The sequence below is a fragment of the Ambystoma mexicanum genome, chromosome 12, assembly GCF_040938575.1.
Source record: "Ambystoma mexicanum isolate Mex_15411 chromosome 12, UKY_AmexF1_1, whole genome shotgun sequence".
NCBI lineage: Eukaryota > Metazoa > Chordata > Amphibia > Caudata > Ambystomatidae > Ambystoma > Ambystoma mexicanum.
Window position 1 is genome coordinate 852,093,039 of NC_090936.1, and position 27,079 is coordinate 852,120,117.

The following is a 27,079-nucleotide window of genomic DNA, read 5'->3' on the forward strand; positions in this document are numbered from 1 at the left end:
AGCCTGCAACAAGTTAGTTTACCATTACTTTTCTGTGTTCTTGCCTTTAAGTGCCTTAGTGTAAATAAAAACCATAAACTCTATATTCTAGTTTACAATGTTTGTGGATCCCAGGATGCCTCTTTGACATGCCTCAACCTCTTAATTGACAGGCACAAAGGTTCAGATTCCTGGCATTGGGGTGAAGTACACTGCCACCTGATTGAGCCAGCAAGATCTTCCCTCCAATTGACCTTCGAAAAGGGGGCACAGCAGCATGTCCAGCATGCCTGGGTACCAGATTCTATGTGCCCATTCTGGAGTGATCAAGGTCATGATGGTTCTTCTCTACTTCATCCTTCTCAGCACCAAAGCAATCAGTGGCAATGTGTGTATCAGGTCAAACTCGCAAGAGGTCCCTAGAGCAATCCTTAGGGTTTTCCCCTGAAGGGAACTCCCTAGAAAAGAAGAAGTCCCACTTATGTTTGAGCTGGCCGCAAACAGGTCAATTTGGGGGAGACCCACAGAGAAGATCTCCTCCACATTCTCCCTATTCAGCTGCTACAAGTGCAACACCTTGGGTGCAGACTCTGCTTGATTATTCAGACCGACGGCAAGATAAGACACTGTCACATTCACCTCATTCTCGATTACCCAAAATCAAAGGAGCATGGTCTCCCTGCAGAGTTGGCTTGATTGTCCCTCACCCATCTGGTTGATGTAGTGCATGGCAGCACTGCTGTCTGTGAACAACACAAGGAATGGAGTGGGCCCCACTAAGTAATTCAACACATTAAAAAACAATAGGACGGAATTCAGACAAAATTTCAAAGGAGCGCTAACAAAACCCAGTGACAATCTGGGTTCACAATCTACACAAGAGGATTATAGCAAGGTAGCTATAATATGGTGTGCTCACAATCAGTCTGCTGAAAGCAGAACTAGCAATATAAAGTACCGTTCCATTTTTCATTAAGAACAATCGATCATGACAGTTTTAAGCAGTATAAAGTGTGCTTTATTATAAAGTTATTCAATTGCAGAAGAGAAACAGAATGAGAGGCAAATGCATTTGGGATCGTCCGGATCCTTGCTCGGGGCAAATCATCTAGAAGTAAATAGCACAGCACAAAGTAAACAAACAGCAACCAAACGAAGGTAAAAACATGAGTCCTACACAGAGTTAAGGAAGTCAACCGGAGACACCCCTAGCCCCCACAATAGCATGAAAAAATTGGAATGAGACACAAGATAAGCTCTTACCAACACAAAGTGGTGCAAAGGGATGCAGAGAATACTATGACTACGGTGAGTCCCAAACAGACGTAAAACACAAAATGTAGATAGGCCCTTGCACTACGCAGTTAAGAACCACCCGAGACTGTTAGGCAGAATCCTGTGCAGTGCCCTTAGGGACCACTAAACACAATTAAGACTACAAGTGGTAATACAAGTTCACCTTTGGTACAAGCCTGTACTAATATGTTAAAGAGGTAGCAGTAGCGGAGCAGCCAGGCTTATCTCAAGAATATATGAGCAGTAGCAGAGATTACACAAAGGGACCACAATTACTGTGACTCAAGCAAACACTGACTTAAGGTTTCAGGTAAAAATATAAGTACATTTATTTTTAAACCATCTGTTATAAAACACAACACTTCTTTAAATTCAAAACCACACGTAAAATACACTACACACAACTACTTCACTTGGTACAGTATAACTAAAGGTAAGTACCCTATGTTTTAAAGGACCAGTGTTGTGAAACAAAAGACGTTACCGGGAATACATATGCTATCACCTTTTGACAGTAATGACAGTTTGGTCTTAAAGATACGCGTATCCGCGGCAAGAAATGTTACCGGGGCAAAAACACACTTAGCACTTGAGTTAACCAGACAGAGTTGGGGGCATAAACTATAGGCAATACTTTTGTCAGGGCAGACAGAATCAGAGAACACTCGTAGGCAGAAATACAAGAGTCAGTAGGCCGGAGCCAGTGTCAAGTGGAACCGGGTTCCTGTTGTCGAGGATCACGCAGTGGGACAGTTCAAGATTCAATGTCGCCAGGAGTACTTGGATATTGTCAACAGAGGAAGCAAAAGTTATAAGAAGGAGGGAAGATAAGGGCAAGCCTTGGAAGAAGAGACCAGGGATTCACTCTAGCTCCTTGAAGCAGAACACAGTACGTTATTCAAGGAAGAAGCTGGTGCCACAGCAGTTGTTCCTGGTAGTTTCCTGCAGACCCTCGGTTCCTGGTGCTTCGGTTGTGGTGACGAGAAGGAGGACGTCCGGAGGGGTCGGCACTACGCAGGGATGAAGCCAGCAGCAGCGACGGTGAATAAAAGGTGCGCTCCTTAAAAACAGGAGAGGCTCTTCAGATGGCTAGCGAACCACTACAGCAGTTGCAGCGATTTCGACCATGAAGAGGATCCTCTGGCTGTGGAAGATGAGCTGGTTGACCCCACCAAGCTCAAGGGAAGACGACTCCGGACTGGATCTTCTCTGGTCGTCGAAGGGTAGATGGCTCAGGACTGCAGCAGGGCTTCACCAGGACGGGGTAGTTGCAGCAGCCGTCTTCTTCTCCGCTTCTCTTCGGTTCCTTGTAGTTCCATTGGCGACTCTGACTTCCACCCCAAGAGTCCTGCTTTTTATGCGAAAATCCCCCATTCACACAGCCTGGCTGTCAATCACGCAGCAGAGGGGTTCTCCAGCCCGGACAACCACCTCAGCCAATCATGGCAAAGTGTGACTTGGGGTTCCCAGGATACCCTGTGCAGGGGGTGACTACATCCCTCCCTCACAATCAGCCCGCCGAGGCGCCTAGAGGAGGGCTTCTTGGCAGAAGCCCGCCAAAAGACGGTGAACAAAGAAGGCAAACCTGGTTTGCCGCGCAAAGTAAAACACAAGAAGGACTTTAACAAAAAGAAATGGCAAACCTGACCGGAGCCAAAAGAAAGCGTATTTGGTCAAGCAGGTTTATTTTCGAGGCTAATATAACAGCCTAAAACAGTACCACGTTTATATAGTATAATCGCTGTAGAAAATATAGGGTAAATACCACTGCCACCAGCCAAGTCTAAATGTTAAAAGAACAAAACAAGGCTCTAGGAGGTACAGATAAAAAGGGCTAAGAAGTAACCCTTTCCAATACTCCATGTAAGATGGGGTGTACTGGATCTGTGGTTAAATGACTTTGTAAAGTTAATGGCAACTTTACACTTTTCTGGGGGACAGTAGTCAGCCTCAGAAATGGAGTCGGTGGGAAGTCTAAAAGACAACCCTGTGTCACTGCACTGAAGGTGCTGTGTAACACACAAAGAATGGGACTACTGAAGTGGTGTACTCCAGAGTCCACAATCACAAAAACAGATGAAATACACATGGCAAAACATGGGTAAGAGTGGGGGGAAAGCTCACACTCTTACCAAGTGAAAAAAATTAACTCCAGAAATCCAGCAAAGCTGCTGGGGGACTCACTAGGTAAGGGAAATTAGCCATTGAATGAGAATTCTCCCTAACAGAGACAGACAACTGAAACCACCAATAGTATCCCACTGGGTAATTAGGCAAGTAGTAAAGTGAAGAGCCCAAAAATTATACCTGTTTCAACGAACAATGGAGCCCTACAAAGTAGGGTAGACAAAAAGTGTTTCTGTAAAGTGGTTCTGTAAAACACACAAAAACCTACTGAAAAATGGTAAATACGCAAAGAAAAGAAGACAAGCGCGTGCCGCGCTCAAGGCTGGTAGAAATGGATCGCTATTCAGTAAATACAAGACGCTGAGCGCATCAGAGTTGCTGCAGGCATTAAACAAAAATTGGAAAATACAAATATGAGAGGCAAAAGTACAGCCCATGGAGAAAGAGACAACCGTCATGAGAGAACTCACGGCATAGAAGTTCTGGGGAAGGCAGCGCACAGGCCGTGGCGCACTGCAAAGCAGATGGTCAAAGGAGTGAAAAAGCTTGCAGCGAGGGTCTAATAAAGCAACACAATGGTGCGGTTGTCAAGGAAACCTAGTACCCTCGAAAGGGAAGCCTCAGACATTAGAGGAAAGAACCCAGCTTATTTTGCTGATATTCATCTCTCACATTTATTTTAGATTTCAAGATAGTTTCTTTTTGAAAACCAATTGTACCTCTCTGGGTGGTCACCATGGCCCCCTCTTACGCTAACATCTTTATGTTTAAATTCGAGACAGATTTTATTTTGAACCATCCAGTATGGAAGAAATATCTTGTCTACTGGGGTCGTTTTATCAATGGCATCTTGGGAATTTGGAGAGGACCACAATTAATTTTCTGGGTTATTTAAATCTTATTGATGCCCATATCCAATTTACTACAGGAAGCTCTCAAGACGACTTCATCAATAACCCAGGAAAAGTAAAGAGGCGAGTGATGGAGAGAGATTAGATTCAAACATTGGATGAAGCGCAACTAGTAAAATCCACAAAGAACGGGCCGGTTAATCCAGCGAAAGTCAATGGAACAAGAGCCTACCTACTAAAGTGTCCATCTAGGAAGCTCTGTGAAAACTTTTTGCGTATCCGCTTGAACATTCTTCACACAAATTAAATTTTGGCCATGCGGAAACAAGTAAACACCAGCCTCTGTCGATTCTGCTCTCAACCAGATACGATCGAAACACTTAAACATTTGCTTCTAAGATGCAAGGGGGTAGATGCGGCGCGCACCCTCCACTTGGGCTGCCTATTCAGCAATTCTTACTGTTTCGACGAAGAAGAGAGATGGAACAACTTGATGAGTGGCGAAAACACCAGATGGACCATAGCGGTGGCAGGAGTTTAGGAAGACCTAGGGCTATTGAAACACCTGGAATTTGAACAAATAAACCTCACAACTGGAGGCGAACAAATCTCGCCCCGAAGGGACAGAGGCTGGCACGAACAGGACTAATCTCTCTCAACTGCAAACGGAGTGACGGATAGTCAAAGAGGAATCTTGTAAAAATTGTTTTTTTTAACAATTAAATAAAGTAATAACAAAAAAAATATTTACTATGGAAATAGGCACTCCAGCAAAACACTTTTTGGACGTTCTTATCAGACCTGAACCCAATGGTTTATGCACAAAAATGTGCAGACAACACACAGATAGGAACAACTTTCTGCACAGACTCAGTTTCCATCCACCAATCCTCATCAAAACTGACTGGGTAGACCTCTCCTCCTCCCTCCTAGCCTTAACCACTCCACTCCTCCTTCTTGGAGACTTCAACATCCACCTGGATGCTTCCTGGCCCTCCTCTGGACTCTTTTGTGACCTCTGTGACTCTCTCTCTGTTTCTATTCTCCCCTCTGGCCCGACTCATTCTGTAGGGCAGACTCTGGATGTTCTGATCTCATCAGACCTCCCCCTCTCTATACCCCTCACCACTCCGACCCATGAAGCGTGTGTCAGTTGAGGCTATCGCCGCCACTTTCTCTCCCCCTCCTCCTCCTCTGGCTGACTCACATCCTGACACAGCCCTTTCCATGCTCCACTCTTCCATCTCTGATACTCTTGATGTTCTTGCCCCTGTCATGAGGATCCACTTGAAGCCAAAAGCCAACTGCAGCTGTTGGTAATACTCTGACCTCGTCACCTTGAAATGTAAGTGTAGGATTGCTGAGAGGCAATGGCGGGCTTCTTGTGCATCCTCTGACAAACTGGGCTGCCGCCTGCTCCAAAGACAATACCGGCTCTCTGTCCGCATTAAGAAGCAAGCCCACATCCAAGCCTGTGTCTCTGCCGCATCTAGCAATTCAGCCGAACTCTCTGCAAGGAGCTGGCCAATCCTGCTGCAGTCTATACTTCTCCTGTCCCTTCCCAGGCCCTCTGCATGGCCCTGGCTTCTCATTTCATCACAAAAACCCAGGACATACTGTCCACCCTCTCGTCCTCGCCTCCTCTTGCCGCTTCTAACTTCTCTCTCCACTACCTCAGGCCCCCCCACAGTCGCCTTTCCTCCCTCTTTCTATTCCTTTCCTCTATTCTCCCCTGACGAGATTGCTAGACAAGTCCGATCTATGAAAGTCTTGTCAAAACAGGTTCTTCGCTTACCATCTAAAACCATCAAGGACCACATTGACACCTTAGCTCCTGCTCTGGCCGACTTCTGCAATCATTGCTTCACCACTGGAGCCTTCCCCTCCCCTCTGAAGCACTCTCTTATGCACCCTCTTCCCAAGAGACCAACAGCCAACCCCTCTCTTTCAGCAAACTACCGTCCGATCTCGATCACCCCCTTTTTGGGCAAACTCTTGGAAAAGCTGGCCATCTCCCAGCTTAACCTCCACAGTGATTCTGTTGGTTGTCTTCATGACCATCAGTCTGGCTTCAGAGCAGCCAGGAGCACAGAAACTGCTATCTCGATCATCTGTGAAGACCTGCTCTCCAACCTTGATTCTAATCTCACCTCTGTCCTCATCCTACTCGATCTCTCATCTGCCTTTGACACAGTCAACCATGCCATCCTGCTTAACTGCCTCTGTGATAACCTGGGTATCGCTGATCAGGCCCTGGCTTGGCTGACCTCTTTCCTCTCTGACCGACCCTCCCAGGTCCAACGTGGGTCCTTCCTGTCCTCTATCTCACTCTCCACTTGTGGTGTTCCCCAGGGGTATAACTTCTCTCCCTGGCTCTTCAACTAATACCTGGCACCCCTCGCCCACCTCATTGCTACTCTCTGATCCAACTTTCAGTGCTATGCGGATGACACATTTGTTTTCAGGCTACCCTCGGCCACCTCCTCTCCCTCCCTCATCTCTGACTGTCTGCAATCCAGCAGTGGTGGGCCGCCGATGACCTCTGCCTCAACGCCAGTAAGACAAAGATCCTTCTCATCGGCACTTCTGCACATTCCTTTCCTGTCACTCTCTGGCCGGCCTCCCTTGGCCCCTTCCTGCTCCCACCTTTGAGGCTAAGAACCTCAGGGTCATCTTTGACTCCACACTTTTTTTCCCCCCATACTTCACTGACGTCTCTAAGAAGTCAAACTACCAACCAACTGCATCCTCCTCAGAAGTATTCTTCCTTTCCTCTCCGTCCCTGTTAGGGAGAATTCTCCTATAAAGCTAATTTACCAAACCTAGTGAGTCCCCCAGCAGCTTTGCTGGATTTTTGGGGTTTGTTTTTTTCTCCTGCTAAGAGTGAGACTCTCTTACTCCCACTCTTAGGCATGATTTGAGGTATGTCTTTGACTTGTTATGTGCTTATGGGCTATGGGGTTTCTTTTTACTCCATAGGGTATCATCTGTTTTAGTGTATGTGCTACACAGCACCCTCAGTGCAGTAACAGAGGGGTGTCATAGTGACCCCCAAACATAGACTCCATACCATGGGACTGACTACTGTCTCCCAGGGCATGTAAAGTCGCCATTGACTTTACTAGTCCAAAATTGTGAACAGAACCAGTACAAACCATCATATTGGGGGGGGGGGGGAGTACTTCAAAGGGTTAATTAGATTGCCCCTGGGTCTGTTTTCAAGGGGGCACTGTCCAGTCCCCCCTTGTCGAGTTTCTGGCTGGTGGTAGTGGTTACCACGCAGAATATTCCCCCAGAATATTTCCTATGGGATTTCCCATTGATTTTAAACGTTAAATGTTAAAGATACCGCCGGTTTATTTATTTAATATTAAATTCCCGGTTGGGTCTTTTCGCCAGAACTCTCTTCTAAAATGGCGCTTGTGTCAGTCTTTGTAACTCTAACCAAGGTCGAGCCCTTTGTTCCACTTTTTGGCGGGCTTCTCCACAGAAGCCCTCCAAATGGTGCCACTCTGTCTGGGTTCCACAGGATGTGTGGGGAGGGGAATTGGCACCCTGGACTGCGTTGCCTTAGCAACCCAAGTCGCACTCTATTCTGATTGGCCCAGTGGTGAGCCGCCCAGCTCACCACTTAGCATGTGTGAGTGACAGCTATGCTGTTGAATGGGGGGTTTTCTGCATAAAAGCAGGGCCTTTGGGACTGGAACTTCAGAAGTCGCCACAGGACCTAGGAATCTGAAGAGGGGAAAAGCTGAAGCCATCTGCAACGACGACACCACTGGTGGAGCCCTGCTGCAAAGACCTCACCACTTTCCCGACGACAAGAGGAGATCTTCTGCTGGAAGAGTCTTCTCCCTCTGAGCTGGTGGGATCAACCAGTTCGCCATTTCGCCTTCCAAATACGTCTCTTGGTCGAATCGCCCATGCCAAGCACCCCAGCGGCCGGATAGCCAAGCTTCACCACTTTGACCGCGGATAAAAGGAACGCACCTTTTAACCGACTAACTCCGCGGCTGGTCTCTTCCCTGGGCAGTGCAACGACTACAACTTTCCTCCTCCACGAGATCTTCTCTTCCCCTGGTCAAAGCCATGACTTGCATCCACTGCCAGGAGCAACTGCCACCGCTGGAGCTTCCTCTCTCTTTAAGGTACTGTGTTCCACCTGGCCTCCCTTTCTATGGATTGCTAAAGGTGACCCTTAAATCCTTGGCTTTCCAACTGGGTTGGCTCCAGACCTTCTAACTTTACCTTTTGAATCACGCTAACCTCTTTTGAACATTCTGCAAAGACTTTTAGTGCATTTTAAACTGTGTGATCTTGGGCACATTTCGCTTTGCTCCATTTAAAGTGGGCCTGGCCTATGAACTTTGGCTCTACAGTAGACTCTACCTTCACTAACTTGCTGTGGTCTTATAAAAGTGTTGGGACTTGTTTATTTTCATGACCTGCCTTTTTCTCTCCCTTTAAACTGAATTATTGGAGTGCCATCTAGGTTACGCGCTCACATCTGTTTTGACAAATAGTGGTGTTTTGCCTTAGACTTGTCTAATAATTACTAAGGGAGTTGTGTATACTTTTCCGATTGTGTTTTGAACATGCTTTGCCATATAGTGCTAGTGTATTTCTTAAAGTGTGTGTTAAATAATTATATACTTTTGATACAAAGCTCTGGTCAGTGTTTGTTTGTGCTACTGTGTTTTTAGCCCTATTGTGTATCCTCTGTATACTGCCCCACTCTTCTTGAGAGAAGTCTGACTGCTCAGCCACAGCTACCAGGTAAATCTGGGTGGTACAAACTGCTACCAATTGGGTTTACTGCTTACTCCTGTAGTCTTAATCTTCTTGCAGTGGTCCGCAAGGGAACTGCACAGGATTCTGCCTAACAGTCCCCCAGAAGCCCACTGTCCCTAGAACTCTGGTTCTCTCTAGGCTGGACTACTGCAAAAGCCTCTTTCTAAATCTGCCTGATTCTACTCTCCACCCTCTGCAACTCATCCAGAACAGGCCTGCAAGACTTGTCCTTGGCCTCAAGCCCAGGGATCGTATCTCTCCAGCACTGAAATCTCTGCATTGGCTCCCAGTGGCTGCAAGGATTAAGTTCAAGACCCTCTGCATCATCCACAAGGCCTTCTGGGGCCTGGGGCTTCAATACCTCCAACTCTCTCTTTGTAAATGCCTTCCTACTCAAGCTCTTTGCTTCTCCACCTCCAACTCCCTCAGGGTCAGTCGCTTCTCCACGCAACAAGTTGGTGGTAGATCTCTTTCTTTGACTGGGGCCACCCTTTGGAACAGCCTCCCTGCCTCTCTGAAACTTGAGGAGAACCATCTTTGGTTCTGGAAGCACCTCAAGACCTTCCACTTTGCTTCTGCATTCTCTCTTCCACTTCCCTGCTGATTTCTTGTGATACTGCACTGATCACCTGGCTAACCTCTGATTTTGGGCCCGGGTCCCTGCGCGCCCCGTTCGCTCACCCTCACTGCCTACTGGCAACCCTTGCACTTGGGTCTGTATCTGTAACCCTACAGTCCCCGACCTGCACTTTTGGACACCTGCTGTCTGCATGTACTCTTGCACCTTCCACCTGCTGGGAGGCACTTCTTGTAATTGTTTTGATCCCATGTACAGCACTGCACCCTCCCCTTTCCCCTGGCACTTTTGCCCTCCCCTGCACTTGCACGATCTCAATCTTACTTGGCCTAGTAAGATCGTTGTCTGTCCTCCCTCTGTTCCCCCTTCCTTGCCTCGTCGTGCCTTGAAACACTTGTGAATAGGCGCGTTACAAAGGCCATATCATAACATAGTCACTCTTACCTGCTTAGACTCAATTACTGTCTGCATGCCTGATGTAGCTCCTCATTCCACGAGGCGAGGCTTTTTCAGACAGTAGTCACCCTTACCTGCTTAGTCGTAATTGCATGTTTCATTCTCCTTAAATGCAGTTTGCCTACTTGTCCTGCAATTGTTTTGCATTTACGGTTACCTCTCACTCTCCTTCCCTCCTGCACTCCCCTTCCTCTCCCTCTCCCCCTTTTTGATGTCTAGCACTTGCACGTTCTAAATTCTCTCATGACCTAGTCACAGCTTTTTGTTTTGTCTGTCTTCCTCCCTTCTACCTCCTCTGCACTTCCCCACCTCCCCTCTCACCTGCTCTCATGCTTCAGCACTTGCACATTCCGAATGTTTCAGGACCTTTTAAGAAAGTTTTTGTTTTATACCTACTTCCCCTTCCAACCCCCCTTGTCTTGATGTGCCTCGAAACACAATGTTTGCTGTCTAGTGTGCATTACAAATAACCAATCAATAAATAAAGGCCCTGACTTAACTTACATTTCTACATTCTTGGTAAAGAGTAATCGGATTAGACATAATATCAATAGTCACTAGAAAATTATCCAGATAGAAAGCAGATTATGCAGGCTTTTTCCAGATCCCATTACTTTCACATATAGACGCAGAAATAACCTGACGAACATCTTGGTTAATACTAAAGGAAAGTCAAGTCAGATTGGCTCTACTAAACCTACTTTCACATATCTGTGCTTATATTGTAGCAATTGTAATAACATCATCAAGGGGAACATAGTTCACCATCCCAAGCGTGGCACAAACATTGTATCAAAGAGTTTGCAACCTGTGATATAACTGGCATCATCTATGCTATCAAGTATCCCTGTGGACTTTTTTATGTAGGACAATCCAAGAGAGCCGCCAAAACAAGGTGGAGCGAACATTGTTTGAACATTCAAACTGGCAATTTACATTCTCCAGTGGCTCAACATTTTCAGGAGCACAGACATCAAATGTCACAAACTCGTTTCCACATTCTTAAAGTGATGCATGAGAATCCACACGAAGATCTGCTGGAAAACTCAACCACAGAGAAGCATTCTGGATCCACCATCTGGATTCACTGACCCTGGGAGGAATGAATAAGGAAATGGACCCGACATGCTTTATGTGAGGAACTTGTGGCACTGTATCACCTCTGATCACATCCTTGGCAGTTCGATCTACTATGGTTTGAACAATGTTACACTGTGAACTTTTGTTTTTTTCTTCATATGAGGAACGTTTGGTACTGTATTTATTCCCTCTGACCATATCCTTGGCAGTTTGATCGACCAAGGTTGTGAATAAGCTTACACAGCTAACTGTTTTTCTGTACTGTTTGTGTACAAGACTATTAGGTCTGCTTAGACTTATTAGAGTAAGCCTTGTGTCGTAGGTTCAGCTTTGCCGATTTTGATTAACTTCAAGTATGTTATTGTTCTAGAATGTAACTTTGGCAGTTTTTGATAGCCTTGATTGACTAGGGTATCGGACATTGTCATACCTTGGCAGTTTTGATTGCTCCGATTGACTATAGTTGTAAACTACATCATACAGCAAACTTTTCTTCTATTTCTTGTGGTATAAGGATTAGGACTGTTCAGACATATTGCCATTAGCCATGTGTTTATACATGCTTTTGATTAGTTTGTCACATGTAAAATTTAACACTTAACATTTTTCAAACTGTTTTAGGAACAGCGCCTATTGGGCTATATGTACAGGAGTTCAGTGTGACGGTCTTTATTGATGAATTATTCGTATAGCTACATATTGCCATCTGGAGGACATCTTTGCGTTATGAGCATGTGTTCCTATTGATAATATGTTTTACACTTAATATTTAGAGCATTTACAGACTGGGTATGGAACTCCTCCAGGTGTGCTCTTTGTATAGTAGTTTCTTAGAGCACACTGACAGTTCGTATTATTAACACCGCTAACAGCTTTGCATTACCATTTGCAGCCATTTTTGAGTTAACTAGTGTTCCAATTGACAGTGTGCATAACATTTTTCAATGCACTTGTTGTTATTCAGCGTTTCAGCATTACTTCCTATACTCATGTGTTTAATCGTATTTGAATATTCAGGAGTTTGTTTATTTCTGGTGGTAGTAGGTGCCACTGTCCCTTTGGTGACTGTACCTGGGTTTATATCTTTACTATTGTTTCTGTACATACTCCACTGTAGCGTCAGAGTATACTTCCATGGGGTCGTTATTGTAGGCTAACTTTAGATCCACGGTTGTTTACTCTCTCCTCTTAGTCTGCATTAGTGACTCTGTTTCTGATTTTCTTGCAGTATTTTCAGGGCGTGTTTGTTTAGCTGGTATTACTTGTCACTGTTAAGAAAGATTCCCATTTATGTGAAGTTTTCCCTCCATTTGTGTACCCCCAACTTTTTGCTGCTGTTTAAACACCCTAGTCTTAATTTGCCAGTGAAACACATCCTTCAGCTGCACTCCACTGGGCTTTTGCTCACTTTGTTATGGGGAAACCGACTTGCCCTTAAAGACAGTCAGTACTGGGAGACTTTGTTTCCGTTAGTCCTTTTCAATGTTGGAACTTTTCTGCAACATATTACTAGTGCACAATGTACCTTACAGTACAGTGGCAGTTGGGTCTTCCCTTTCGTTTTCAAAGGCCCTAGACTTGTGCCTTGGACAGGGCGGGTGGCAGCTTATCATTTCGCTTTATTTTAACCCTTTCCCTACCATGCAAACTGTGTTTAGCATAGGAAGGGGGCCTGGCTCCAAAATGGCCATGCTACAAGGTTCTTTGTTCTGTGCTTTGGCCATCTTGCCCCTTTGCCTTCCCCAGGTCGAGCCAACCCGGGTCAGTCCCTATTTGGGCATGCATTCTCCCACAAGACACCAAGCTTTTGCAGGTTTCTGAATGCCTTGTGTGTGCTTCCAGGATGTGGACTGGACTGTCTAGTTCCAATACACATCCTGCATCTTCATCAAACCCTGCAAGTAAGCCTTCTCGGAAGTGTCCATGGGCCAACCAGTGGGCTGACCAGCTTGTGCAGGACCTTTGCTCTGACACCGCCACCGTTTCAAGGAGACCCTTGAAACTGGGTGCATCACAAGCTCAGTGTTCACGGCACTCTCACACTGAATTTCGTACACTTGGCATTCCTAGGTCTGGAATGAAGAGAGAACGCCCGAACCAGAGTACACACGGTAGCCGTGTTGCCCAGCCGTGGTGATGAACTTTCACAGGTGCCTTGCTGCTGTGGCCCTCTGTGCCCTGAAGCCTTCTACAGTGAAACTGGCCTGATCCATCCACCAGGAGCGGAGAAATCACCACTGTCCCATTTGGGAATCATCGCTCTAACTTCCTGCTGAAAGCCGCAGCGCCGCACAAATGCCACACTTAAACCTGCAACAAAAGTGGACTCGTCTGCCGAAGTTTGGTCCGGAGTGCGCCGGCGTTCGGCGAGTAACAGCAACCCTTACTGGTGGCCCATAGCGCATCCATCCCTTTTTTACGCACAAGTGTCCCCTGAAGGCCACTCACCTTTCTACAGGTAGCCTGTGCTACTGCCCCATTCCCCACTCCTGGAAACTGTTCTGCCCTCTTGGGGAGACCCTCCACGGATAGTGGGAACTTATTCTTCATTGTGTCACCCACCTTTCTGAGCTGTTACAGCCGCTGCAAGAGACCCTGTTTTCGCCCTTCTCCACTATCGCGTGCAAGAGCATTTGAAGTACATTGAGCGCTAGGCTCCTCTCTTTGAAGGGACTGTACTGCCTCTCAGTTAGGGTTAATTTAATGAAGAAATGCCTAAAGACTATTTGCACTCCCTGCTTCCTTCCCTTTTTGGTTGTGGACCCATTCTGTGCTTTTTAACCCTTTAGGCCATTTGGTATTGTATATATGCGTTATAGTAGTGTTGTGTTTGTTTAAAGGTATTACTGTGTTGAAACTCAAAGGTCTTAAATAAATGTACATGTATTTTTAATATATATACACCTGACTGGGAGTTATGTGTAGTGTCCACCAGGTCAGAGTTCACAAACCCATCTTAAAGGTCACCATTTGGAGATCAGAATCCACATCTAGTGAGCCATCATTTCTCTGTGGCAGTTTGTGTTGACATCATACCGGTTACTTTTAACAGACTTTAGCTGACTCTAATCTGATTGGCTTCCTGCACGTTCTGTACCTTGTTCATGGGTTCTTTCCTCTAATATCTCAGAGGTTTCACTTTCCATACCTATGTGATATGATATGTTATTTATAACGCGCTTAATACCCAGAGGTTTCTAAGCGTGGACCCGGGGATTGTACCTGTAGTGCTTGTTACGGAGAATTCTCTGTTTAGGCTGAATTTCCTAACCTAGTGAGTCCCCCAGCAGCTTTGCTGGATTTTTGGGGTTTATTTTTTTCTCCTGCCAAGAGTGAGACTCTTTTACCCTCACTCTTGGACATGATTTGAGTGTGTTTCTTTGAACCTAGATGTGTTTAATGGGCTATGGGGTATTTTACTCCATAGGGCTTCATGTGTTTTTGTGATGTGTGTTACACAGCACCCTCAGTGCAGTGACACAGGGGTGTCATAGTGACCCCCCAGTATAGACTCCATACCCTGGGCCTGACCATGTAAAGTCACCATTGACTTTACTAGTCTTAAATTCTGAACAGAACCAGTACAAACCATCATATTGTGGACGTACTGGCTGGGGCAATACGATTGCCCCAGGGTCTGTTAGTCGAGGGGGCACGTCTCCGTCCCCCCTGATCGAGTTTTGGCTGGTGGCAGTGGATACTACTTTTTATATTCAACCGCGAATATTTTCCTATGGGATTTCCCTTTGTTTTAGGCTACTATCTTTATTTAATTATTTACGGTAGCCTCGAACATACCGCCAGTGTATTTAATTAATATTAATTCTCCGGTTGGTATTTTTTGCCAAAACTTGATTCTAAAATGGCGTTTGTGTTCTCTTCTGTAACTCCAACCCAAGTCGAGCCCTTTGTTCCACTTTTTGGCGGGCTTCTCCACAGAAGCCCTCCAAAGTGGTGCCACTCTGTCTGGGCTACTTAGGAGGGGTGGAGGGGAATTTAGGCACCCTGGACTGAGTTGCCTAGGCAACTCAAGACGCACTCCATCCTGATTGGCCCAAGTGGTGAACCGGCCGGTTCACCACCTAGCATGTTTGAGTGACAGCTAGGCTGAGTAAATGGGGGTTTGCTGCATAAAAGCAGGGCTTTGGGGACTGGAACGTCAGAAGTCGCCACAGGACCTAAGAATCCGACGAGGGAGAAGCTGAGCCGACCTGCCACGACACCACCACCGGTGGAGCCCTGCTGGACTGCCTCACCACTTTTCCCAACGACAGAGGAGATCTCCCGCCGGAGAGTCTTCTTCCTTTGACTGGTGGAGATAACTAGTTTCACCGTCTTTTCGCTTTCCCGACGTACCTCGTGGCCGCCCTGCCCGTGCCAAGCACCCCGGCAACCGGGATACCACGTTTTACCACGACCGCGAAACAAAGGTACCACCTTTAACCGGAAGACTCTGCGGCTGGTTTCTTCCCTGGTAGTGCAACGACCTTCATCTTTCCTCCAAGTCGAGATCTTCTCTTTCCCTGGACGATGACGCAACTTGCACCCACTACCAGGAGCAACTGCCACCGCTGGAGGATCCTCCCCACTTAAGGTACCGTGTCCCGCCTGGCTTCCCTTGCTACCGACTGTACGGGGTAGATTTAGCCCCCGGCTTTCGAACCTGGGTTAGTCTGGGACACCCTGGCTAAACTTTCTTAAAGCCTCTCTAAACCCTTTCTGAACCCTCTGCAAGACTTTCTAAGCATAGTGTAACTGTGTGATCTTGGGCGCATTTGTGCTCTGCTCTCTCTAAGAGTGGGCTCAGCCTTTGGACTTTGGCTCACCAGTGACTTTTGCTCTTCTGCCTTGCTAACAGTGTTCCTGAATCTTAGAGTGGTGTACCTTTCCATATTCTGTCTTTTTTCCCTCCCTTTCTCACAAACTTATTGGAGTGCAATCTAGTTAAGCGCTCACCTCTGTATGAAAATAAGTGGTGTTTACTATGACTAATCTGATAAGGAAAAAGGGGTGTATATATTACAATAGTAACATAAGGAAAAAGGGGTGTATATATTACAATAGTAACTGTGTTTAGAATATTTTACAATAAGAGTGCTGGAGTGTTTCAACTGTGTGTTTTTAAATAAATAATTGTATACTTTGATACCAAAGCTCTGGTCAGTGTTTGCTTGTATTATTGTATCTGAGTGCCTATTGTGTATACTTTGCATACTGCCTAACTCTTCTTGAGGGAAGTCTGACTGCTCAGCCACAGCTACCAGGTAAATCTGGGTGGTACAGACTGCTACCAAGTGGGTTTACTGCCAACACCTGTAGTCTTAAATCGTTTGCAGTGGTCCCTAAGGGAACTGCACAGCTTTCTGCCTAACAGTGCTCTGTGTCGTCTTGCTTCAAAGGCGAGCATGTTTCCCCTGAGCTATCCTCCCGAGACAAGCGTGTTTTGTTTCCTTGACAAACAGACCAATGTGTCACTTTATTAGGCCCTTGCTGCAAGCTTTTTCCCTCCTTTCACCATCTGCTTTGCAGTGTGCCACAGCCTCAGTGCTGCACTCCTCAGTACTTCAATACTGTGAGTTCTCTCATGTCTCTTTCACTTTGGGCTGTGCTTTTTGCTCTCATACTTGTTTTTCTCAAATTTATGTTCGATTCCAGCAGGAACTCTGACACTCTAAGCACCTTGTATTTAGTGAATAGCTATCCATTTCTTCCAGCCTAGAGCACGGCACGCGCTGGTCTTCTTTTCTGTACTTTTTATTGGTTTTTGTAACCTTACTTTATATTTTGGTTATCTATTGCTAGATTTCACCTTATTCTTCTGTATCTTTATTTCTTGCCATTTGTTGGTAGGTTTTCGTGTGTTTTACAGAACCGTTTTTTGGCTACCTTACTTGTAGGGCCCAGTTGTTTGTTAAAACAGGTATAATTTTTGGGCATCTTCTAGTCACCCTCTTTCGATCCACTTTACTACTTGTCTAGTTACCCAGTGAGATACTATTGATGGTTTCAGTTGTCAGTCTCAGGTGGTTCTCAATTGCGTAATGCAATGGTATATTTTAATTATGTCTTTTATGTCTCTGTGGGACTCACAGTAGTCATAGCATTCTTCGCACTGCTTGGTGTTGGTGAGAGCTTCTCTTGTGGCTTTCCAATTTTTTTTTCACATTTTCACACAACTGTGGGGGCCGAGGGTTTCTCAGGTTGACTTCTTTAACTATGTGAGACTCAAGCTTTTACCTTTGTTTGGTTGCCGTTTGCCTACTTTGTGCTGTGCTATTTACTTGCAGTTTGGGCACAAAGAAAGAACTGGATGATCCGAAATGCATTGGCCTCTCATTTGGTTTCTCTTCTGCAATTGAATAATTTTATATTAAACCCACTTTATACTGCTTAAAATTGTCATTATCGATTGTTCTTTATGAAGAATTGAACGGTACTGTATTTTGCTAGTTCTGCCTTCAGCAGACCGATTGTGAGCACACCATTTTTTAGCTACCTTGCTCCATGAACACCTGCACAGTAGAACATCTGATTAAAGGTTAAAAAAATGCAAGGTTCCCAGAGCTCCACCAAGTTGATGTTTAAGGACTTATACAGGACGTTCCAATAGGCTGCTCATTGAAAGATCCTGCAGATGTGCTTCGCATCCCAGGGTGCCTGATGGTCAGTGTTGCCAATACGTGGACCTCAGAAAGTGGTTGGTTGTGGATACTGTGAGAAACCCGAGGATATTGTCACTTCTATTCCCCATGGGTCCTCTGCGCAGTTAGCCAGGGAAAAGACATTGCACTTGGATACGGAGCCTGGGGGTGGACGAGCGAGGTAGGATCACCTGGGCGGAGGGTCTTTGGGGACTGGGAGTGGGATACCCTTGGGAGAGACATGGCATCCCCCTTTTCCTACTAATGACCCAACCAACCCTTCCTCGCCTTTGTGGGTTATTGTGAGTCAACTCCCCTGACTTCCTCATGTATAACCACGAACAGTACTGGGATGAAGAAGAGGCAACCAGGAGTAATGAAGACTATGTGCTTTTACCACCCTGTTACTGGGACGAGAAAGATGCCTGCTGGAAGTCGCAGAGGTCAGGTAGGGCTGATTGCACATTTGCACCTGCAGACTGTTAAAGGGCTGCAGGTGTATAAAAGGAAGCCCAATCAAGTTGTGAGCGAAGAAGAAGTGATGATGATGGTGAAGCAGCAACAGAGATGCAAAGAGAAGCAGCAGGAGCTATATGTGTGCAACACAGGGACGGTTCATGAGAGTGTGGCCCGGGTTCTGGGGTTTGGTGGAACCAAATGAATAGCTGACACGGGAGCTGTGCAGGGAGCCTGTCCCTTTTTCTGGTGTTCGAAGTGTTTGTTCTCCTGGGGACAAAAGCCGACCTCGGAGGGCCTGAGGGGCAGAAGGTGGCGCCCTGAGGCGGAGAACAGAAGGCAGAGAGATCTGTGCTGCAGGAACTCCCAAAGAAGCAACCAATGAGTTTCTATGAAAGCAGAAACCCTGTATGTGAGTGTTTGCAATTACGTGGAAGGTTATTTTATATTGGAGTGGTCGCGTGCATGATAAAACACGTGCATGATAAAATACGCTTTTGAAGGTATCCGATCTGAAGCCCTGTTAACTATTGAATAATTAAGAATACTTTGTAGCGGAGTGGTCGTGTGTACATGAAAGCACGTTTTCAAAAGTCTCTGAGTGTTGGTTTTTTTTTATAAAAATCAATCTACTAAGATATAAAACAACAAGATGAACTGAATTGAAACCTTTAATGATTATTGAATTTCAAACCGAATGAAAAGCTTAAACAGATATTCATGCTTATTGAATACCGAATTGAAAGAAAACTTAATAAACAGAACTGTTACCTATGAAGACTACAAACGAATGGAGCTTTAAAATTCAAATACAACTACCATATGCCAAGCTCAAAAATGAATAAAACTTTAATGCAAGTAAGAGCCATATATGCTGAACCTACAAGTGAACAAAACCTTTAATTTAAATTTAACAATACAAGTGAACCCAATATATGGTGAACTCCAGGGTTAATGGAACTTTGGAGATGAGCTTTAACAAGCGAACCAAAGGAAAGTATATTCAACAACAGAGTGGGAGAAATTGTAAATAATAAAATATACTTGGAAAGCTGAATGAACTGCAATTCTCAGTCAAGATATTTCTGTACAAGGTCCAACCACATACAGAAGGCGCAAGTGTGGCGCAGAACTTTAAGAAAACTGAAAAATACCATTATAACATTGAAAGTGAATCTTGGGGAAGGGAACCCTGAGGTTTAACCTACTTATTGACTTGAGGAAGTTGTCTCAAGATATTTTGTGTTTGGAACTGTGTTTTGGAACTTGGGGAAGGGAACCTCGAGTATTGGTTAACTCTATACCATCCTGAACTTAAGGCAATCTTGCGACTTTTGTTTGGAACTGTTTTATACTTGGGGAAGGGAGCTGAAAGAAAGCTACGAGCTGGATGAAGCTCTGCACATTGTGTTGAACACTGTTTTGTTGGTTGTGGACATCCCTACATCCCTTCCCAAAGAAGTAATGGGAACACCAGCCTTTCCAGACTTTCTCTACTCGAACAAGCTCCACCGCTCCTTTCAACAACAGCTGAAAAATGGTCTGTAACAGGAGTGGTTCTGGAGGAGGTGAGGGAAAAGTAGGGGGATTTTGAGAGGGTTTTGTCAAAAAGAGCAGACCGTATCTTTGGTCTACCATTTGTTAGACCCATCTGTCTAAAGTTATTTCGTGCCATACCCTCTTATGTTCTTAAATCCTGCACCCCACAGGAGACTCATGCAGCATATCAAAGAGAACAACTCAAGGGGATTGGTGTCTAGGAACCAGGGGGCACGGATGCAGAAATCTTAGGCACTCCTCTGCCCCTCTGAAGATAGACATTTAGCCATTTCTCCTTTGCTGTTGCTGCAGGTGTTGAATGGTCAAACTTTCAGCGGGAAGTGTTAAGGTCTAAAGCTTCCTCTCCCGAAGGAGAAGGAAAATGAGGGTTCAGAGAGCCTTAAAGAGTTTTTAGTCTGACGAGAACCATCAAACGTTTGCAGTCCCTTGTCCGGCACTGTGCTGAAAAAAATCGGATCTGTCAAATGTCAGAACAAGCAACTTCAGCTGCACCTCATGTGTGCGATTTGATGTTCTGGTCTAAGAATGGCAACTCAAAACAGCCCCAGTGCTCATGGTGTGGCCCACGCATTTAGTGTAGTAAAGGCCCAAGATGTTCCTAGCAGTATCTTTACTATCCCGGAGTAGCTGCTTGTAGGGCCACTGCATATGTGGTGGTCAATAGCTTCCTGCTAACTGCATTGCTTACCACAGGGCTTGCAAGTGGCAGGAAAAGAAGCATGACATATTGAGTGTTCTAAGCACATGACTACGTGAAGCAAATGTTCTGCAGCCCCACGTGTCGAATTGTTTTGATTCCTTGTCAGGAAGAATAGTAGGACAGGCTGTTGCTTTTGCTTCAGCTATGGGCGCTTCAATAACCAAGCTTTCTGGAGATGGGTGAGATGTTGGGTCCTCATGGCCTGCTCTATGTTTTTGTGCTAGATCATTGTCTAATGAAGGGATAAAAATGGGTTTGAACCAGACAGTTAGCAATCTCTCATTAAAGTACCTTTAGTGGAAAAAAAACAGTACCATTGGAGTCTTGGACTGCACATTTACAGTAATAGTGTGAATAGGCACCTCTTCAAAAGACATCACAAAACCAATGGTGTCAGCTGCTCTATCTAAGACCATCCGGAAGGAGACAAATATGGGACCCTGGTCGGAGATGAGATCCCTCTCCATCGCCGAACCCGGTGAAGTGTCCAACCACCTGCCTCCTGAAGATCTCATTGCAGTTGCAGGAAAGAAATGTCTGACTGTACAACAAGCAGTTCTTGAGAACATTCATACTGGGCTATGCCTCTTACAAGCTGCAAGCATGCGGGTAGTCGTTTTCTTCCATTGCAAATAAGTCCCAGAATCTTTGCAACTGGGTCAACCTATGCTCCTTGTGGTAACTGGGGTCGAGCACCTAACGGCTTGGAACGAGCAGGCAAAGCCGGAGTCGCCAGCTCAGAGTACAGCAGCGCAGAGTAGATGGGCATCATTCACTCTGGTGCCAATTGCACATGTGCCTAGAAAAGCAATGCGTTGAAGCAACATTGGAGGAAGAGAGGCTGAGTGGCATGTTGGTGGGGCCGAAGACGCTGATGGTGACAACCCTTTTGACTCACTGCCCAAAGACGAACTCCTGTTTGGGTGGGAGCTGTGCTTTAAGTTCCCAGAGGCATCCTCCAGTGGAGCGGCAGGGACTAAGTAGTGTCAGCCTCGGGAGCCTAGTCAAAGACCTTCATCATAGTTACTCTAAATGTTCTCAACTCCTCAGGTGTTGAAGCTTGGATTGGGGAGTCATAGATGCCATCTCCTGAGAGGATTTCTCCAATGTAGTCCTTCTAGACTGAGTGGGTGAATGCAGCGCCGGTGAATCCACTGGTGAGTGCCCTATGGGCAAATTGAATTTTATCTGCTGCGTAGTGTTGTCCCCTCTTCTCCCTGCTGCGGCCCGTGTCCCCTGTTCCCGGCTCCCCCTCCGCTCTTTCCCCTCCTCCCCCGCCCGCCTCCCAACCTGCCCACCCCCTTGATTGGCTTTTCCTTGTTTTTCACGACCTTCCCAGGACAGCCCTCTGCCCGGCAGCCTCTGTGGCTAGGGGCCTCTTGGCAAAGGGCAGCTCCCTTATTGGAGGCTCCTGGTTGTGTCTGCAGGTGTCCGCAGGGGTCGCCAGTTGCCAGTCAACATCCTCGTTAGTCCCGCGTGCCCCCCTGCATACCTCTGTCTTCCTAGCAGACTCTCACACTTAGGTGCGTTTCTCCTCCTGTTTTAGAACTCGCATTGTTCAGCATTTAAAAATGCATTGTGAAACCTAGGCCTTTCTCCCACTATTCAGGATTCTGAAACTTAGGTGTGTTCGTTCTTGAAATCGAAGTGTCGTTGTCTTGTCCAACTGCTCAACCTTCTCGCTTCTCACTGTCTTGTCTGCTTGCACCTTGACCTGTGTCCTCTCTCGTGCTCTCCCCTTCCTTCTCTCTCTCCCCCACTCTCCTCTCCCCGTCTACTCTATGGTGCTCTACGTCTCTCCTATCTTTTGTAATTGCTTCTCTATCGACTATCCTGCTCTCCTCACCAAATCTGGTATGAAGAAGTTTAAAAAGGACATCCTGGTCTCCAACCCAGGCCTCCCTATCGCCGACACCTATACTATTGCCTCCTCCAGGCAAACTTTCACTGCCATCCTCTTTGATGTTCCCTCGCCAGACCTTCAGACCCTACATATGGTCTCTGTGCTCTCTCCACTCTCCTCATCTCCCATTAATGGTGGAACCCGGTGGGATGCCCTCCTCGCCTCCTTCCACTCCTCTAAGGTCATCATTAATGTTTATGTGAATGGCACTGTCCTGGTCCAAGGCCCTCAGGCCAACTTTCTCCTCTTCGATAGATGCTTCCCGCGCCTCATCAATTTCCTTTCCTCTCCTGCTGTCCCCTCTCTTCCCCTCAATGTTTCATCACCTCCCCGTGCTGTCTCCTCCTCAGCTACTTTGCCCTCTCCTTCCTCCTCTGCCCCCCCCCCCTCGGGCTCCTTCTTCACCTCCGCAGGGCGTACAACTCTGATCTGTACCACTCCCCGGAAGTCTTTCAAGGGCGGCAACCTTCTCCAAATTGCCACTCTCAACTCTCGCTCAGCTGTCAAACACTCCTCCGATATCTGCTGCCTTCTGGAGGAACTTCACCTCGATGTCCTCGGTCTCACCGAAACATGGTTCACGGCCAGCTCTGTCACAAGCTTTGACACTCTCCTGCCTGACGGCTACAAGATCCTCTCTGCGCACAGGACCAACCGCTCCGGAGGGGTTGTAGCCCTCATCTTCCCCAAATAGATTCCTGTCTCTGTCATTCCATACACAGGCCTACTCCTCTTTCGAAGGAAATCAGCCACCTGTTCAGATCTACTCCTTCCTCTCTGAGTGGGCGGACCTCTCCTCTTCCCTCCTGGTCTTGACCACTCAACTCCTCCTTCTTAGAGACTTCAACATCCACATGGATGCTTCATGTCCTTCCACTGGACTCTTTTTGCGACCTCTGCAACTCAATCTCACTCTCTATTCTCCCCTCAGGCCTGACTCCCTCTGCAGGGCACACTCTGGATGTTCTGATCTCCTCAGACCTTCCCCCTTTCTGTCCCTCTCACCACTCCTCTCTCCTGGAGTGATCACTTTCTCCTTTCCACCCATCTCACCCTCTCTACCCCCCAGGCCAAGCCACCTCCATCACTGCCACCCACCTTCTCGGTCATCCAACCCATGAAGCGTGTCAGTCGAGGCTTTCGCCGCCACTTCCCGCCTCCCCCTTTGGCTGACTCTCACCCTGATACAGCCCTGTCCATGCTCCACTCTGCTCTATCTGATACTCTTGACCCTGTCATTGGAATCCGCCTGAAGCCCAAAGCCAAGTGCAACTCCTGGTACGACTCAGACCTCCTCACCCTTAAAAGTAAGTGCAGGGAGGCTGAGAGGAAATGGCGCGCTTCATGTACATCCTCTGACAAACTGGCCTGCCGCCTGCTCCAAAGGCAATACCGGCTCTCAGTCCCCACCAAGAACCCGCGTATCCAAACCCCCGTCTCTGCGGCATCTAACAACTCAGCTGAACTGTTTAAAATCTGCAAGGAACTGGCCAATCCTGCCACAGTCTCTACCTCTCCTGTCCCCTCCCAGGCCGTCTGCATGGCACTGGCCTCTCACTTCATCTCTAAAACTCAGGACATCCTGTCCTCACTCTCCTCCTCTCCCCTCCCCCCCTACCCCTCCTCTGGCTCTTCGACAGCCACCTCTTCTCCCTCCTTCTCTGCCTTTCCCCTGTTCACTGCAGACAAGGTTTCTAGACAAGTCCGATCTATGAAAGTCTTGTCCAAACAGGTTCACCCCTGTTCCTCCAAAACCATCAAGGACCACATTGACTCCCTGGCTCTTGCCCTGGCTGACTTCTGCAACCACTCCTTCACCACTGAAGTCTTCCCATCCCCCCTGAAGCACTCCCATGTGCACCAGCTTCTTAAGAAACCTTCTGCGGACCCCTCCTGCCTGGCTAACTATCGTCCAGTTTCCATCACTCCCTTCCTGGGCAAACTCCTAGAAAAGCTGGCCATCTCCCAGCTTAATTGCCACACTGAATCTGTTGGTTGTCTTCATGACCATCAGTCTGGCTTTAGAGCTGCCAGAAGTACGGAAACTGCTCTTCTGAACATCCATGAAGACCTGCTCGCTAACCTTAATTCCAACACCCCTGTGTCCTCATCTTGCTTGATCTCTCTGCCTCCTTTGACACGGTCAACCATGCCATCCTGCTCAAATGTCTCCATGATAACCTGGGTATCACAGAGCAGGCCCTGGCGTGGCTGACTTCTTTCCTCTCCGACGACCCTCCCAGTTCCAACTGGGGTCCTTCCTCTCCGCTATCTTTTTCTCTACCTGTGGTGTCCCCAGGGGTCTAACCTCCATCACTCGCTGTTCAACCAATACCTGGCACTTCTTGCCCACTGCATTGTCGCTCTCTGCCCCAACTTTCAGTGCTATGCGGATGACACTCAGCTCATTTTCAGGCTACCTTCGGCCACCTCTTCTCCATCTCTCATCACTGACTGACTGTCTGCTATCCAGGAGTGGTGTGCTGCCAATGACCTCTGCCTTAATGCCAGTAAGACTGAGATTCTCCTCATCGGCACACCCACTCCCTCTTCTCCGGTCTCTCTCTGGCCGGCCTCTCTTCCTACTCACACCTTCGAGGCTAAAAACCTCAGGGTCATCTTCAACTCCACACTCTCCTTCTCTCCTCACATCTCTTACGTCTCTAAGAGGTCACACTACCACCAGCTGCAGCTCCTCAGAGGTATTCTTCCTTTGCTCACCTTCCCCCAGAAGCTCACTGTCTCTAGAGCTCTGGTTCTCTCTAGGCTAGACTACTGCAACCGCCTCTTTCTAAATCTGCCTGCCTCCACTCTCTGCGACTCATCCAGAACAGGACTGCGAGACTGATCCTTGGCCTTCAGCCCAGGGATCGTATCTCTCCAGGACTGAAATCTCTGCACTGGTTCCCAGTGGCTGCGAGGAATAAGTTCAAAACCCTCTGCATTGTCCATAAGGCCTTCCGGTGCCTGGGGCCTCAATACCTTCAACTCTTGCTTCCTAAAGATCTTCCTTCTCGAGCTCTACGCTCATCCGCCTCCAACTCCCTCAGGGAAAGTCGCTTCTCCAAGCAACGAGTTGGTGGCAGATCTCTTTCCTCCGCTGGGGCATCCCTCTGGAACAGCCCTCCCTGCCTCCTTGAACCACCTCCAGTTTCGGAAGCACCTCAAAACCTTTCTCTTTGCCTCTGCTTGCTCTCCTCCGCTCCCCTGCTGACCTCCTGGCTGAAATTGCACTGGTTACCTGGCCACCCCTCTGGCCCAGGTCACTTCCCCGCCAGTCATATGCACCTGCACTGCCTGCCTGGCAACCACCACACTTGGGACTGTTCCTGTATCCCTACAGTCCCACCACCAGCACTCGCCACCTGACTTCTGCTCTTACTTTGCACTTGCCACCTGCTGGCCGTTACTTATATTGTGATTTCGTATTCCCTTGTACTGCACTGTCCCCTCCCTCACCACCCTCTGCACTTTCCCTTTCCCCCATCCCATGAACTTGCGCAATCTGAATGATACCTGGCCTAGTAGGATCGTTGTCTGTCCTCCCTTTGTTCCCCCTCCCTTGCCTCATCGCGCCTTGAAACACTTGTGTATAGGCGCGTTATAAATGCCATATCATATCATAAAGCAGATTTTGATGAGGCCATTAAAAGCCTTGCCACTTTCTCCCTTTTTGCTTTAGGAGTCATTTGGGCCTGCTTACAAGTATGGCAGTAAAGGAAAAAACAGTGTTACTGCAGTCGAAAAACGCATTACTGCCATATTACCACACTACCGTACTACGACTTTGGTGGAAAGGTGGAGGATCTTCCTCCAGAAAAACACAGAGGTAAATCCTTCCCCTTACCACCAAAAACTAGCAAAATCAGTGGATTCACTGCTGGCAGAATTATCGCCAATGGTAATTCCACCAAAATCCCCATGGAATCCAATGGACTCCAAAAAATGGGGATTTACACCACCTACCACCACGTGTAATCCCACAGCAAATCCGCGGGAACAAGTGGCAGTAACAATAATTCTGTTTGGTGGTATTTCAGTGGATTTGCAACCGGAATACCATAACACTTGTAATGAGGCCCATTGTCTTAAAGGGCCTGCGCACTCCTCCATGCCATTGACCTTTCCTAGGCAAAACAGACACAAGGGGCCTCATTACGAGGTTGCAGGTAACCTACCGGCGGGTTACCGGCAACCTCGCCTTACTGTTACCGCCGCCTGACATCCCGGTGTTACCGGGATATCACAGACAGTGGCGGTACAGTAAGTTCCCATTCCCAACTCCATGGGAAAGGGAACACTGAAGCACTGGCACCGTTGTTAACGGTGTCAGTGATTCAGTGGTTTTTCTGCCAGTAGGGGCCTGAACTACTGGCAGGTCAGGCATGCCGGCTGTTCTGTGCCCCTACCGGCAGACTCAGAGTGACCCGGTCCAGAAAAGGTGCCGGTAACTTTGCTACCAGCACCTTTATGCGAGTCAGTCTAGGACATGGAGCCGTCACAAACCCTGTAGGCTTTGAAGCCCGATTAAGGTTGTGGTGTAATGTCAGAAAAATGAAAAGCATTGAGTAACTGGCGCCTGTAAATAATGTTTATGGCTGTGGCATGCAGAAAAGAGGAAATACTAGAGGCCCTGAGGAAATATAAGTGTGGCATCAATTC

General features: G+C 47.2%; 1 protein-coding gene across 4 annotated transcripts in view; it reads right to left on the minus strand.

The window, feature by feature from the left end:
- Window positions 1–27,079, minus strand: part of CEP290 (centrosomal protein 290) — a 3,224,991-nt gene that overhangs the window by 20,593 nt on the left and 3,177,319 nt on the right. The window lies entirely within an intron of this gene.